The sequence below is a fragment of the Euprymna scolopes genome, chromosome 21 (assembly GCF_053919585.1).
Source record: "Euprymna scolopes isolate OS-2025 chromosome 21, ASM5391958v1, whole genome shotgun sequence".
NCBI lineage: Eukaryota > Metazoa > Mollusca > Cephalopoda > Sepiida > Sepiolidae > Euprymna > Euprymna scolopes.
Genome location: NC_136502.1, coordinates 59,553,980 through 59,567,614, shown reverse-complemented (window position 1 = coordinate 59,567,614; position 13,635 = coordinate 59,553,980). Strand labels below are relative to the sequence as shown.

Sequence of the window (13,635 nt, the reverse complement as noted above, 5' to 3'; positions counted from 1 at the left end):
CGCTATTGGAAATTTCAATTATAATCCAGAAGACGATGTCACTTTCATCCAGTACTATAGACGATATGAGGATATTTTTATATCGGATTGCAGTACTTGGTCAGATGCAAAAAAAAGTTAGGCCTTTGCTAAGGAAATTGGGAACAGCCGAGCATACAAAGTTCGTCAATTTTATTCTCCCAAAAAAGACCAGTGAGTTGAGCTTCTAAGAAATAGTTACGCTACTTACAGAACTGTTTTCTGCAAAAACGTCTCATTTCCATAGGCGATATAAATGTATGAATGTTACTAGAAGAAAGGAAGATGACTACACTACTTATGCAAGTATAGTGAACAAGCATTGCGACGATTTTAAACTGAAGGAATTATCAGCAGATAATTTTAAATGTTTAATATTTGTGCAAAGGCTGGTCTTAAATAAAGGCACTGAAATCAGGTGTTGTGTTTTAAATAAACTCGAAAATGAACTGAATTTAAAACTACAAAACTTAGCGGAAGACTGTGAACGGTTTATTGCATTGAAACAAGACAGTCGTGACATAGAGGAAAGCAGAGTGTCGCATGTTAAAAAGATCCATCAAAAGAAAAATTTGACTTCAAAAAATAACCAGAGAAAGAAACAAGGAAAAGATCCACCTGGACCATGTTGGAGGTGTGGAAATAAACATTGGTACAATGAGTGTCCCTACAAATTCAAACAATGTGACAACTGCCACCAGAAAGGGCATAAAGCATCGCATTGTAGAAAAGAATCTGGTAGAAAGACATCCATTAAACTTACGAAAATTGAACCTGAGGAACAAAATATTCAGAAATCTGTACAGGTCAAAATGTTTAAAAAGAAAGTAAAGCTACAGCTTGATAGTGGGTCTGACATTTCCATTATTTATATACAGACATGGAAGAGACCCACTATGATTAAATCACATAAAACGGCGAGAAGCGTCAGTGGCGAAAAAATTACCTTCGAAGTAGAATTATTGACGAATATTTTTTCCAGAACATGGCCGAAAAAGCAAGAATTTTTGTTATGCAAAAATCAAACAAACTCTTTGGAACTGATCTGTTTGAAAAGTTTAGATTATGGGATCTGTCTTTCAGCTCATTTTGCCAAAAGGTTGATGATTCGAATGTGGAGGCAGAAAAACTTAAGAGGGAATTAAAAGAGAATTTCCCAGACGTATTTTCAGCCGTTTTGGGAAGGTGTACAAAAGCGGTAGCAAAATTTGATGTAAAAGTAAATGAACAGCCAGTGTTCAGAAAAAAAAAAGAAATGTTCCATACACCGCTATAGAACAGATAGACGGTGAATTAGAAAGACTCGAAAACATGGGTGTCATCGGAAAAATTGATCACAGTGAGTGGGCTGCACCAACGGTTACATCAAAAAGAAGAGTAAGGAGATTCGGGTTTGTGCCAAATTCACAACAGGTTTAAACAGGGCATTACAAGATCACCATCATCCTCTTCTGAGCCCTGAAGAGATATTTGTGAAACTGAGTGGAAGGAAATATTTTTCTAAAATCGACCTCAGTGACGTATACTTACAAGTTCCAGTCGATGAGAAGTGTTCAAAGCTTCTATGTATTAATACCCATAAGGGATTGTACAATTTTAACAGACTTCCTTTTGGGGTCGAAGTCGCCCCTGCGATTTTTCAGCAAATTATGGACATTATGTTAAATGGGTTGGATTTCGCAGTAGGGTACCTGGACGATGTGTTAATGAAAAGTGCTAGCAAAGAACAACTCAAAGCTCATGTAAACCAAGTATTCAAAAGGATCCAGGATTGTGGATTTAAAGTAAAACAGGAAAAATGTACATTTTTCATGGAGAAAATAAAATACTTGGGGCAAATCATCGATAAGCATGGAAGAAGGCCGGATCCAGATAGATCGAGTGCAATAAAAAATATGCCTGCTCCAGAAAATATTTAACGTCTGACTTGTTTCTGGCACATTATAATCCCAAGCGTGAAATTTAGTTACAAGCAATGCCAGCTCCTATGGCATAGGAGCATGCATTTTATGCAAAATGGATGATGGAAAAGTGAAACCCATAACACATTCATCCCGATCACTTTTGCCAGCCGAAAAGAACTACTCACAAATTGAAAAAGAGGTGCTAAGTATTATATTCGTGGTAAAGAAATTTCATCGTTTCCTGCACGGTAGGCAATTTCTGTTACAAACAGACCACAAACCATTATTAACGATTTTTGGATCGAAAAAGGGACTACCACAACATACGGCGAATAGACTCCAAAGATGGGATACCATACTTCTGAATTACAATTTTCAAATGGAGTATTTTCAAATACAATCTAAAAAATTTGGTCATGCAGACGGGTTATCGAGGTTAATACCTAAGTAGACAGAACCATTGGAGGATATGGTAATAGCAGCCATTCAAGTGGAAGTTGAAGTAAAAAATATATTATGTGACACAATAAGAGAACTTTCAGTAACACTTGATGAGATTAAGAGTAAGGCAGAGATGGGCGAATTTATTATACGCACAAAAGAAAGGATCAACAATAACGAACTGGATGAAGAAATTTATTCAATTTGCGATAACATTCTGTTATATAGCGACAGGGTCGTAATTCCTGCGACATTACAGAAAAGAATGCTCAAAGAATTCCATGTAGGACATCCAAGTTTATCAAGAATGAAAAGTCTTATTTGCTCTTTCGTTTATTGGCCAAACATGGATAAGGATATAGAAGGAAAAATCAGGGAGTGAGGAGGATGTGCATTAGCTAGGAAAGCTCCTCTGACTCAATTCGGATCGTGAGCAAAACCGGACCGACCTTGGTCTAGGATTCATTTAGATTTTGCAGGACTGCTAGATGGGTTCTACTATCTCATTGTTGTAGACAGCCTATTTAAATGGCCGGAAGTATTAAAATGTAAGAATCCCACATCCGAGGTAACTATCAACTTCCTGTATGAACTATTCACTAGGTTTGGAGTAGTAGACTGCATTGTTACAAACAATGGAACGCAATTTACGTCTACCGAATTTAAACATTTTTGCAAGGATCATCTAATCGAGCATATAACCATTCCGCCCTACCACCCAAGAAATAATGAACAAGCAGAGAAATTCGTTGACACATTCAAGAGAGCTCTGAAAAAAGCTAGTGGGTCACCGACAGATAAGTCAATCCAACAGTTTTTACAAGTCTACAGAGTCACTTTGAATGCAAACATCGAAATGTCGAAGACACCTGCTGAGGTTATGTTTGGACACAAGTTTAGATCGATTTTTCACAAGTTGTTACCAAACCAGGATAGGCCAAACCTAAAAAAAAAACGATAACAAAAAAACGGTATAAAGTTGGCGAAAAGTCTTCTACAAGATTCACAAAAATAATAAGACTTTCTGGGAGTCCGGCATTGTTGAGAAACAAATAGGCAACATGGTCTACATGATTAAGGGACCAGACTTCGTGCACAAACGTCACACTAACCAAATTTGGAATGATACTCGAACAGTGAGGTGACCAGATCGCCCGAGGAGGACATCATGGACACAGAGTTTGATACTTTTCAGGTGCCCATACCAGAGACAGCTCCGGAGAACAGAAGATCAAACAGAAAACGGAAATCAACAAAATTGATTAGGGTGAATCCAAAACAAAAACGTTATTAATCCCAGGGGGGATATTTACAAAGGGGGGGTGTTATACTGGTCTTCCTTGAACAGAGGAATTTACACTGATTAGCACTATAAATAGCGCTAGTATTTCCAACACCGGTGAGAGAGATGCGACTGCACTTCAACTGCTAGCCGAGTGCCCAGCAGATATACACGCTTTCCTATCTTTGTACATTATTGTTAATACACTTGTTCCTTAACGAAACCTCGACTCGATTGTTCTTATTTTCCCTGTTGTTCCACGGCACAATAATTATGCTAGTGGAAACTGTTATTTAAACCAATAGAGTGTTCCACCGATATGTGTGTGTGTGTGTGCATGCGTGTGTGTGTGTGTATAAACAATGATGCTAAATTTCAATAATCATTTCTTTATTCATTTTTCAAGAATCTATATAAGTATACATTCTGTTTACTACTCAGGCGAACAAAATTAAAAGATAGATAGATAGATAGATAGATAGATAGATAGATAGATAGATAGATAGATTGAATTTTCATCTGTAGTCCAAAGATCGAGTCACAAAACATCAAAAAAAAAAAATGAACGCCAAGAATACAATTGCAAATTACTTAAGACTTCTACTTGGTCATGGCTGATAGAGTGAGAGCATGCTACCCTCGTTGATTAAATAAAGCGTTTTGTTCAAAATTCTATGCAAATTCCTGGGTTTGACAGATTCCCTAGTTTGACAAGATATACCTGAAGAAGGCAGACGAAAAGTTGCGAAAATAACATTCAAGATGAGAAGAGTCGAATCATCAAAATATCATCTTTTATTGTAGAATCTTTTAAATGCTCAATTCAGTTTATTTCAAAATGATTTACCATTTTCCAATGTTCAATTCAGAGGAGAAAGTATGTATTTTGTTGCCATGAGATCATGATGGTAGTGTAGTATCTGTTCTAATGTCATGAGACTATCGTCTCATGCATTCTCTCCTCCTCCTTGGGGGTGTAGTCTAGTATATGCTCATTTATCATTATATCATTCATTATTATATCATTCATTATTATATCATTCATTCAGTCATTACCGCCTTCTTTGAGAAAGACCAGTGTAGAGCAGTATAGTATATGTTCATTTGTCATGTATGCTAGCAAAAAGAAAATAATAATGACATAGAAGTAAGTTATTTTTTTATAAATTCCTTAGTCTTTTGACAAGAAGCAAAGAGTAGTATGTTGCAGGGGGTCAATAGGTTGGGATGCCGATCGACTGTACAACTTAGAAAGTTGACATAGACAAAAATGAAAAAATGGCAAAGAAGAGAGAACAAATGCAGATAAACGGTTATAAAAGAAACTTTAAATTTATTCCACCATAGATACAAAAGGAAAAAGGATAGAAGAACTGGAGAAAGTCAATTTGATGAAAATTCTGAAAGCAAGGAGGTTGAAGAACTGTTGTACCTGAACAACAGCAAAGACTGGATGAACATGGATGTGAGGTCATGGATAACTGGATCCTGGGCAGCATGGAGTGATGTTACATAAAGATTTATGTGGAGGTGTGATGAGATGTTTCAGGTAAGTCTATGGATGTGGCCAAGGGCTAGATCGATAGGAACAAAGGTTGCAGGAAAGGTTGAATCCTGGAGCCAGGAATTGACAGTTACTGGAACAGAGGGCCGAATATTGACAGGCACTGGAACAGGGTGCTGGATGCTGTAAGCAGAAACTGGAAGGAGCTAGAGCAAGATCTGCTGGTGCAGAAAAGAGCTACAGTCAGAGCAGCAGGAGAGAATTGGAGAAGGAGCTGTAAGACTAAGCAGCAAGCTACATAAGTTAGCTGGAGCTGGAGTTGCAAGAAGCAGCAGGAGTTATAGGTGGAAGTGATCTGAGACAGGAGCTGGAAGTGTAGGAATCAGAGCAGGAGCTGGAGAGGAGAGCTGGAGTCAGGAGTATGAAACAGGTAGCAAGGTATGGCAGAGAAATCACATTTGATTTGTTGCTTCTGCTAATGCCATCCTCCACTTTCTGGGCTCGACAACTGGCCAAGCAGTCAGAGGTGGGGCCTCCCACCCCAGGCTTAATTGTCTTTTTCTGGTTGGAGCTTGCTGAATTTAGGAGGAGTGTAGCAGTCGAAATTGCAACAAGCATAAGCAGGAGCTAATTCTCGCAGCTCAAGATTTTGAAATCTATTTTCTTCCTGGCTTATCCAATTCGAGGCCAGCTCTCAGTCACGTGACCGAGTGTATAAAATATGGAACCAGCAACAGGTTCCCTCTCTTTCTTTATTGTTCTTGCTGGCAGCAGACATTGTCTGGGCCCTTTAGGTCCTGTTCTAGCATGAATACAAGTCTTCAAACACCAACTTACTTCCACAGGCGGTACACCACAGGACTCTCTAATCTTTTGTCCCCAACTACCATCTGCAACACACATATTCACTGAACACTTTTCTCTTTCTTTCTTATTAAACTGGCTTGTCTAATCTACCTCTCCACATCAGAAACTCTTCCTACGACTACTATAAATATAAGTGCACATGAATACTGTTCTCCTGCAACAAGCTTGTCTAATATTTAATCTACGTTTCGACACGAGAACACTTTCAGCACTAACCTGTTTCTCACCTACATTCTTACTAACGAAGATAACTAATAAAATTGCTTTTAAATGTTAGAATGAGACTTTTTTTCATGTCTTTATTGTATAGGAGCCTCACTGCAGTAGACATGCCTAGATCACAATTAATTAATTAAAATTAATTAATAACTGAATTTGTAGTGGTCCAAAGTATCTGAGATGTTGCTTGATAGAATTTGAGATAGTTTTTTTTAGTCAATATTTGAATGCTGGTGTTTGACTGGATGTGACAAAATTGAACCACATGTTTTTAAGTGTTTTGGGGACATAACTTAACGTTTGCATAAAAAAGTATTTTTTTGAGTCTGTAACATTCTAATGTAAACAAAAGGAGCGGTAACATACCGCAACAAGGCCCTCACCTTAATTGATCAATTACCAAAAATAAATGTGGCAAACAATTGTATGAAAAGTTATTTGCAGATGTGTGCAAAATGCAAGGCTTGTCATAATGATGAGTACAAGTGTGTCTGCAATTTTGATGATAAAAATTTGCATGATTGGTTGCTGATTTTGATTTTTTACAACCACTATGAAGTCAAGGGCTCGGTGTTTGTTTTTGGCTGCATTTGTTGAAATGTTCTAAATCGTAGTCGATCAGGTCTGGATGGAATGTCATCTTCTTCACCAACCACTGCCTGTGTCCAAAGATCATGTCACCAAAATGTTAGAATGGATAAAGTCTCATTCTAATATTTAAAAATAATTTTATTGATTATCATCGTTAATAAATGTGTTGAAAAGGAGAAAGTTAGTCGTCGAATGAGTCCATGTGTATGGATGGAGATGAAATATTCTGCAGTTCATCTAGAACTGAAAAGAGTTCATGTATGTGTGTAGGAATTAGGGTTCAGCGGTAGCCATGATGGATTCTTTGTCTCCCCATTAAACTCAGGGTCAAAGGCCCGGGCAGGTTCTGTTGTACCCCATGAGAGAAGTGTGTTGTCAGCACCGAGAGGCAGAAAGGAAGAGAGAGAGTTGTGATGCATTTAACCCCGAAGGGAAGTTAACTGTCAGCACCAATCAGTACTGAGCTTATAAACCAAAGATTTTCAAAATCTCAAACCACAAAATGTTGTTGCTGTTGATGCTGCTACAAGTATCTGTTCTTAAACTTCATTTTTTATATCCTCGGTCAGTGAAGTAGAAATCCTTATAGATTGAGGCAATTTAACTTTTGCTCCAATCAGGAGTGCCTCTTTTTAAGGAGATGAATTTTCCTCATATTAAAAACTCGTGGGGAGGCAAGTAAATAAGGGCATTATTTTTTTTTAGTTATCAAAGAAATATATAAATAAAGCACAGTGTGTGTGTGTGTGTGTGTGTGTGTGTGTGATTCGTTCCCTATGGAGTCCGAAACGTCTAGATCGACTTTTAAAAAACTTCACATAAATGTACTTTATGTGTCTGGGAATATTCTTAAATAGGTTTTGTATTAGGATGCTTCCTATAAGTATCGAAAATCGATAAAAAAAAATTAAAGAAAGAACAGTTCGATTTTGACCAAAGTTAACACCCTTATACAGCCAAACATCACATTTAAGATGTTTTATCACAGAACAAAGCAAAAGGGAACAGTGTATAAAATCAGCAGTAAGTTCTTTGATAAGACAAGGGGTACAGGGGGGTGCGTTCGAAATGAATGTTTCTGTTTAGAACACAATTGAACCATGACTTTTGTATGACAATGAATTGCAAACTAAGTCACTGTGATATTTTTTCAGCTACTTATTTCAATTTATTTTTGTAATGTAACGAAGTTTTATAATATTAATAACAAAAAATGTAAAATATGACGATATTGTAATTTTTCTTAAAACATTTGAGTAATTGTAAGAAAAAAAATATTTTCAACTTTTCTAGTAAAATAGAATTACTTCCCTTAAAACAATGAGTTTAGATACCGATATATATATATATGACACTAAATGCTGTATTGCTTCTGTGAAATATCGATTGCTAGATAAGTGATCTCTACGTAGTGTTGTAGGAGTAGCCTCCCTTGGTCCAGTGTGTGAGTGGAAGAGCGTCACACGGTGTGTTGCCCCTTGGAATTTGCATATGATTAAACAAGGCCGTGACCTTCGCCGCTCCAGCTTACTCACTTGGCTGTTTTTTTTTTTGTTTGTTTTTTTTTTTTTTATTTGCACCAGTGTTTTTGTGACGTGTACCTAAAAACAACAGTGGCCGTCCTACAAGGTAAAAAAAAACAAAAAAAAAACAAAAGAACAAACTCGTGTATTTCAATTTTTTTCGTACCAAAATTGTCGACATGTGGTTTAAGCCGTTGGCTCCATTCTCTACTGCTAAAGCAACTGTATATTATTTGAAACGAACAGGTAATAACATTTTAATGCGTGTGTTTTACCAAGAGAAGGTGTTGAGGGCTCAAAAAAAAAAATATATATATATATATATAAGGGCAAAATGTACACGAAATCGGTTGTTGTGTACATTTATTAAAAAAATAGATTTCTCAGAAATTAAGGCAATCACAACTGTAATGATTTTTAAGTGATATTTAATAGTAAATTAACCATGTTGTTTGCTGTAGATCGAACTTTATCTTTTTAAAGGTCTTCATTTTAGGGTCACCTACAAAAAGTTTTCTGGGAGCCTTTGTAAAAGTCTGTTTACCCGGCGTTACTCGGATGGAAGGCTGAGAAAAGAATAGTAAAAAATATATTAAATCACATCCTCTTTCAAAATATGCAATGCTGCAATTTCTGAACTTTGTTATCATATTCAAAGAAATGCATTCCGGTGGATTTAATTCAGTAATGAAATCCATGCTATTTTTAAAGATAAGATTTTCAAATTAAATTAAACTTTTACGGTACGTTTTGTTTATTAAATTGTTAAAACGCCCTCTCCTCATGTTAAGAATCGGTTTCTAAATAACGTTATTTTAACACTCTCTGTATTCTGCATACCCCCCCTTTTTTTTTTAAACTTATATAGTATTTAAACCGAACCAAACCGACTTCTGCTCAACTAAATCTAAAACTAAGGTTAGGGTTAGAGTTAGTTAAACTAGTTCGGGTCAAATTCTATAGAAGTACACTTTATTTTTCTTTGTTTTTTACATTATTGCATTTTCGATTTTATACATTATTCATTTAATATCTAACTCTTAAAGATAACACAATCGGTCTTGGGGTTGTGTTCGTGATAAAAACTTTATTCGTAGCAAAGCAAGGACAATTTTACATGGAGTAATATTAATTTCAAATTTTTATTATTACCTTAGAGAAAAATGTTTTTTAAAGAATGGATAGTAGAATGAATATTGAATTTCATGGTTTGAACTTTGACTTAATGTCGGTATTGGTACTAAGGGTCACCGACCAAACTGTAAAATTAAAATAAGTTTTATTTGAAGTTATTTGATACTCGTGTAGTTTACAGACCGTGCTATTTTTTTAGAGTTTTAAGTTAACTTCAATTTTTACGGTATTACTGCAGTAGTGCACTAGTGCAGTGCACTTATTGATCCGTGCTGAAATAATAACGTTATTATTTAAAAAGCCATTCTTAACATTGGGAGGCGAGAGTGTTTTGTACCTATTCTGTACTTTAACCTTACAATTCAATAAAAAAAACAAAAACATGTAAAACTTTAATTAAACTTGGAAATACGATTTAAAAAAAAATAGCGCGGATCAGTAAGTGCACCATCACGTAATTGTTATATGAAAATCAAAGCCCCCCTCCTCATATTAAGAATAACTTTCTAAATACTAACGTTATTATACGGTCCTAAACTGCATAAATACCGTTATATATAATTTTGTAAAAAAGAAATATATATTCAGAAGACTGGAATAAATAGTTATTTTAAATTAAAGTTTGATCTTAAGGTCTTACGTTGAGAACACAATATGTAGTTCTATAAATAGAAAACTAAAAAACTAAGTCTAACCTTGATTGGTAAATCGACAAACTATTTACCCAATGTTGCCCAGGTGAAGACATATTGCTGAATGCTGGGCAGGTTAGGTTGTGGCTTCGAAAAAATAATTCAAAGTATACTCCTGTTTTACAAGTCTGAAGTGTGCGTATATGGGATGTTAAAAAATAACTTTAGTTTTCTTTTTTAATTTCAATAAATGTTCGTCAATATTTATCAGTTAAAAACATGGACACACCGGATACTGTTATTGATATTGTTTAAAGAGTCCGCATGTTTATAAAATCTCTAAAAATGATTTGATCATTGTAGATTAAATCAGAAAAAAATTAAATCATTTTATTTATTTATTTGAATGTAGAGGGGGGGGGGCGGTTATGTTTTTTGGTGCTCCAAAAATATCTTGGGTTTGTTTTACTTTACACATAAATTCGAAAAAGTTGTCACAAAACAAATATAGAACAAATAAATGTTATCAAAGGCAAGATAAGTTACTTTTCTACCCAGCTGGATATGTTTTTAGTGTTTATATTTAATGTAACATGTTTATTCAGCTCGAAAAACATAGTGTTTACCGATGTAAAATTTAAAATGGCAGCCGACTCTGAGAGTCGGCGACTCTCTCTTTGAGGCGGTAAGTTTGGGAAAATGAGTTGTAAATAAAAAACCAGACAAAATACTGTTAAAAACCCCCTATGTCACGGTAACATATGTTGAGCGAGTTTCTAACAGTATTTTGTCTGTTTTTTTTTTTTTTATTTATAACTCATTTTTCCAATCTTACCGCCTCAAAGAGAGAGAGAGAGTCGGCTCGGCTGCCATTTTAAATTTTCCAATACATCGGTAAACACTGTATGTTTTTCGATCTGAATAAACATGTTACATTAAATATAAACACTAAAAACATCCAGTTGGGTAGAAAAGTAACTTATCTTGCCTTTGATAACATTTATTTGTTCTATATTTGTTTTGTGACAACCTTTTCGAATCTGTGTACAGTAAAACAAACCCAATATCTTAATTTTGCTGTAAACTTTTCAAGAAATTTATGAAAATATTTTTTATTTATAAAACTAAAAAAAGAAAAACAATAATAAAAAAAATCTGTTTAACATTTTCATTTTTCTCCGTCAATGACATCAACCGGTGTCAAACAGAAAATGTCTCCATTAAATTTTATCCCCCCCTCCTTATTTTATTTTTATTTTTTGCCAGCTGTACACCTTACCTTCGAAGTGATTTTTACAAAAATTCACTAATTAATTTAAAGAAAAAGATTAAGTAGATTGTGTTTAATTGGAGAGGGGGCGGTTCCTGAGTGAAATGATATATATATATATAGTGTGTGTATATAAAGAGATTGACATTTTTAGAGGACAGAGCTAGCCCTCTACAGTCTACACTCATTTCTCTTAATAATAAATTAAGCATGACGTTAATTAGGCATTTCGTTATTTGTCTCGAATTTAGACTAAGATTTTAAAGTTGTAGACAATAAAGATATATTATCACAGTACACAGACACAGCATATGTCGTATTGTCAACCCTGACTTAGAGTTTGAGGTTGAAGGGGAAGGGCATCATTTTTTATGCTCTTCTTTTACTCTATTATTTCTAGATTGTTTGTTTTTTTTGTTTTTTTTTTTCAATCTCCACTTTAATGCGGACGCCAGTCTTCCGGGGAAAAATTAAAGCAACTGTCCATGCTCGAGTAATCGATGATTGTGGATTTTGATGGCCTTTATACCGGCCAACTAAATAGATCTACTAAAAGAAGTCCTTATACAAGTAAATTGGCTTTTACAAGTTAAGGCATTTCTACAGAACACGAATTGCAACGAAATTCTCATTTTGTGCTTTTACAGAATTCGAATTAAACTGAATCGATTTTTAACGAACCAAACTTAAAACTTTGGTTAGAGTTAGTTTATGATTAAAAAAAAAAAAAAAATTTGGTTCGTATTGTGTAAAAGCCTTCCAAGTTTAATATTCATCCTGTATGGTTGTAAATATTTGTTTCGTTTCTTTTTTTCTAATTTTTTCAACTTATACTTCTTACTTTCTAGTACACCTTTCCTTTTTGGTATGTTTTAGTGAGAGGGACGAGAATGTCATCTGAAAAAAATAAAAAAAACTAACCTATATTAATTTAATTTATTTTCTCCCCCTCCCCTCTCAATTGAACTAAAAACTTTAAGACTGGGAGATAATTTTCCATTGTAAAACGTGTGTTAGTGAAAAGTTGTTTTAGAGCGTGTTCTTATATATATATATATATATATATATATATATATATATATATATATATATATATATATATATATATATATATATATATCCTCCGTGTCCTCTAACCCCCAAGCCAAGGTTTCACAACTGTGTAGTAAAAACAATTGTTCAGGTACGCTGTGACGTGTTTATTTCTTGATTTTCTAAATATTAGTTTTGTCGTAAACGTGACTCTGGTTAACATTAAAAAAAAAAATAAATAAAAAAAACAATATAAAATTCTGTGTGTATATAAATGACATGCAGAACAACGAACGTATTGGGGTTATTTAGAAAGTCATTCTTATGGGATTATTTTGTAACTATTTTGTACTTTCACCTAACGATTTAAGAAAAAGATATAAAACTTTAATTTTAACTTGAAAATACTACTTAAAAAAAAATAACGCCGTACAATAAGTGCATAAGCACCGAATCAACTTAGTAATATGTATAAAATCTAAAGAAAAACACTTTAAATGCGTAAATATACTAGTATTATCGGCTTATTTCCTAGATGACATGTTTCGATTAGATCAAGTTTATTCGCTAAAATTAAACAAACAAACAAAACTTTATATAAAAATTGTGTTGTGACTGTTGTCTAGTGGTTAACGACATGGACTGACAACTTGAACTTGACTGTCCCTAGTTCGAATCCACTTCGTTCCACAGATACTACTTTCACTTAGGATGTTGGCAACCTTCATCTAGTCTCTCCTATAAGTATCTAATTTCTTTCTGGAAAGAATCCTGACTAGAAAAAAACAATGCTAACTATAGAATATTCGGATTCATAGGAGATGATGATGATATAAAACTTAAAATATGTTGTGAAACATTTTTATAAATGCTTTAATTTTTCGTACTTATGCAGAATAGAATACTGACCGTGCTGAAATCATAACGTTATTATTTAGGAACCTATTCTTTACATGGGGGGGGGGGAGACCCTTTTGTAACTATTCTGTACTTTCACCTGACAACCAACAAGATACTGTACAAATTAAATTTACCTAGAAAACTATCTAAAAATAAGACGGTCTGTATTCCGCATGTTTTTTTTTTAATATATTATTTTTATAACTCGTTAAATGATTTCTTTCTATCATATACCTCGTTTCCGTTCTACTTTTTTTTATCGATCATACCGACCGACTGTTTTCTCTCTCTATTAATATGCGATATGCTATTGATTTT

The 13,635-nt window shown here is 34.4% G+C and overlaps 1 protein-coding gene across 3 annotated transcripts in view; it reads left to right on the top strand.

The window, feature by feature from the left end:
* Window positions 1–8,248: 8,248 nt before the first annotated feature.
* LOC145242401 (uncharacterized) overlaps window positions 8,249–13,635 on the top strand; it is a 513,435-nt gene continuing 508,048 nt past the window's right edge. Inside the window, exon 1 of one of the 3 annotated variants that reach the window (XM_080105428.1) lies at window positions 8,249–8,595. The gene's annotated coding sequence lies outside the window, so the exon portion shown is untranslated. The remainder of the gene's footprint in view (window positions 8,596–13,635) is intronic. The other 2 variants (XM_080105429.1, XM_080105430.1) reach the window with 2 other exon arrangements.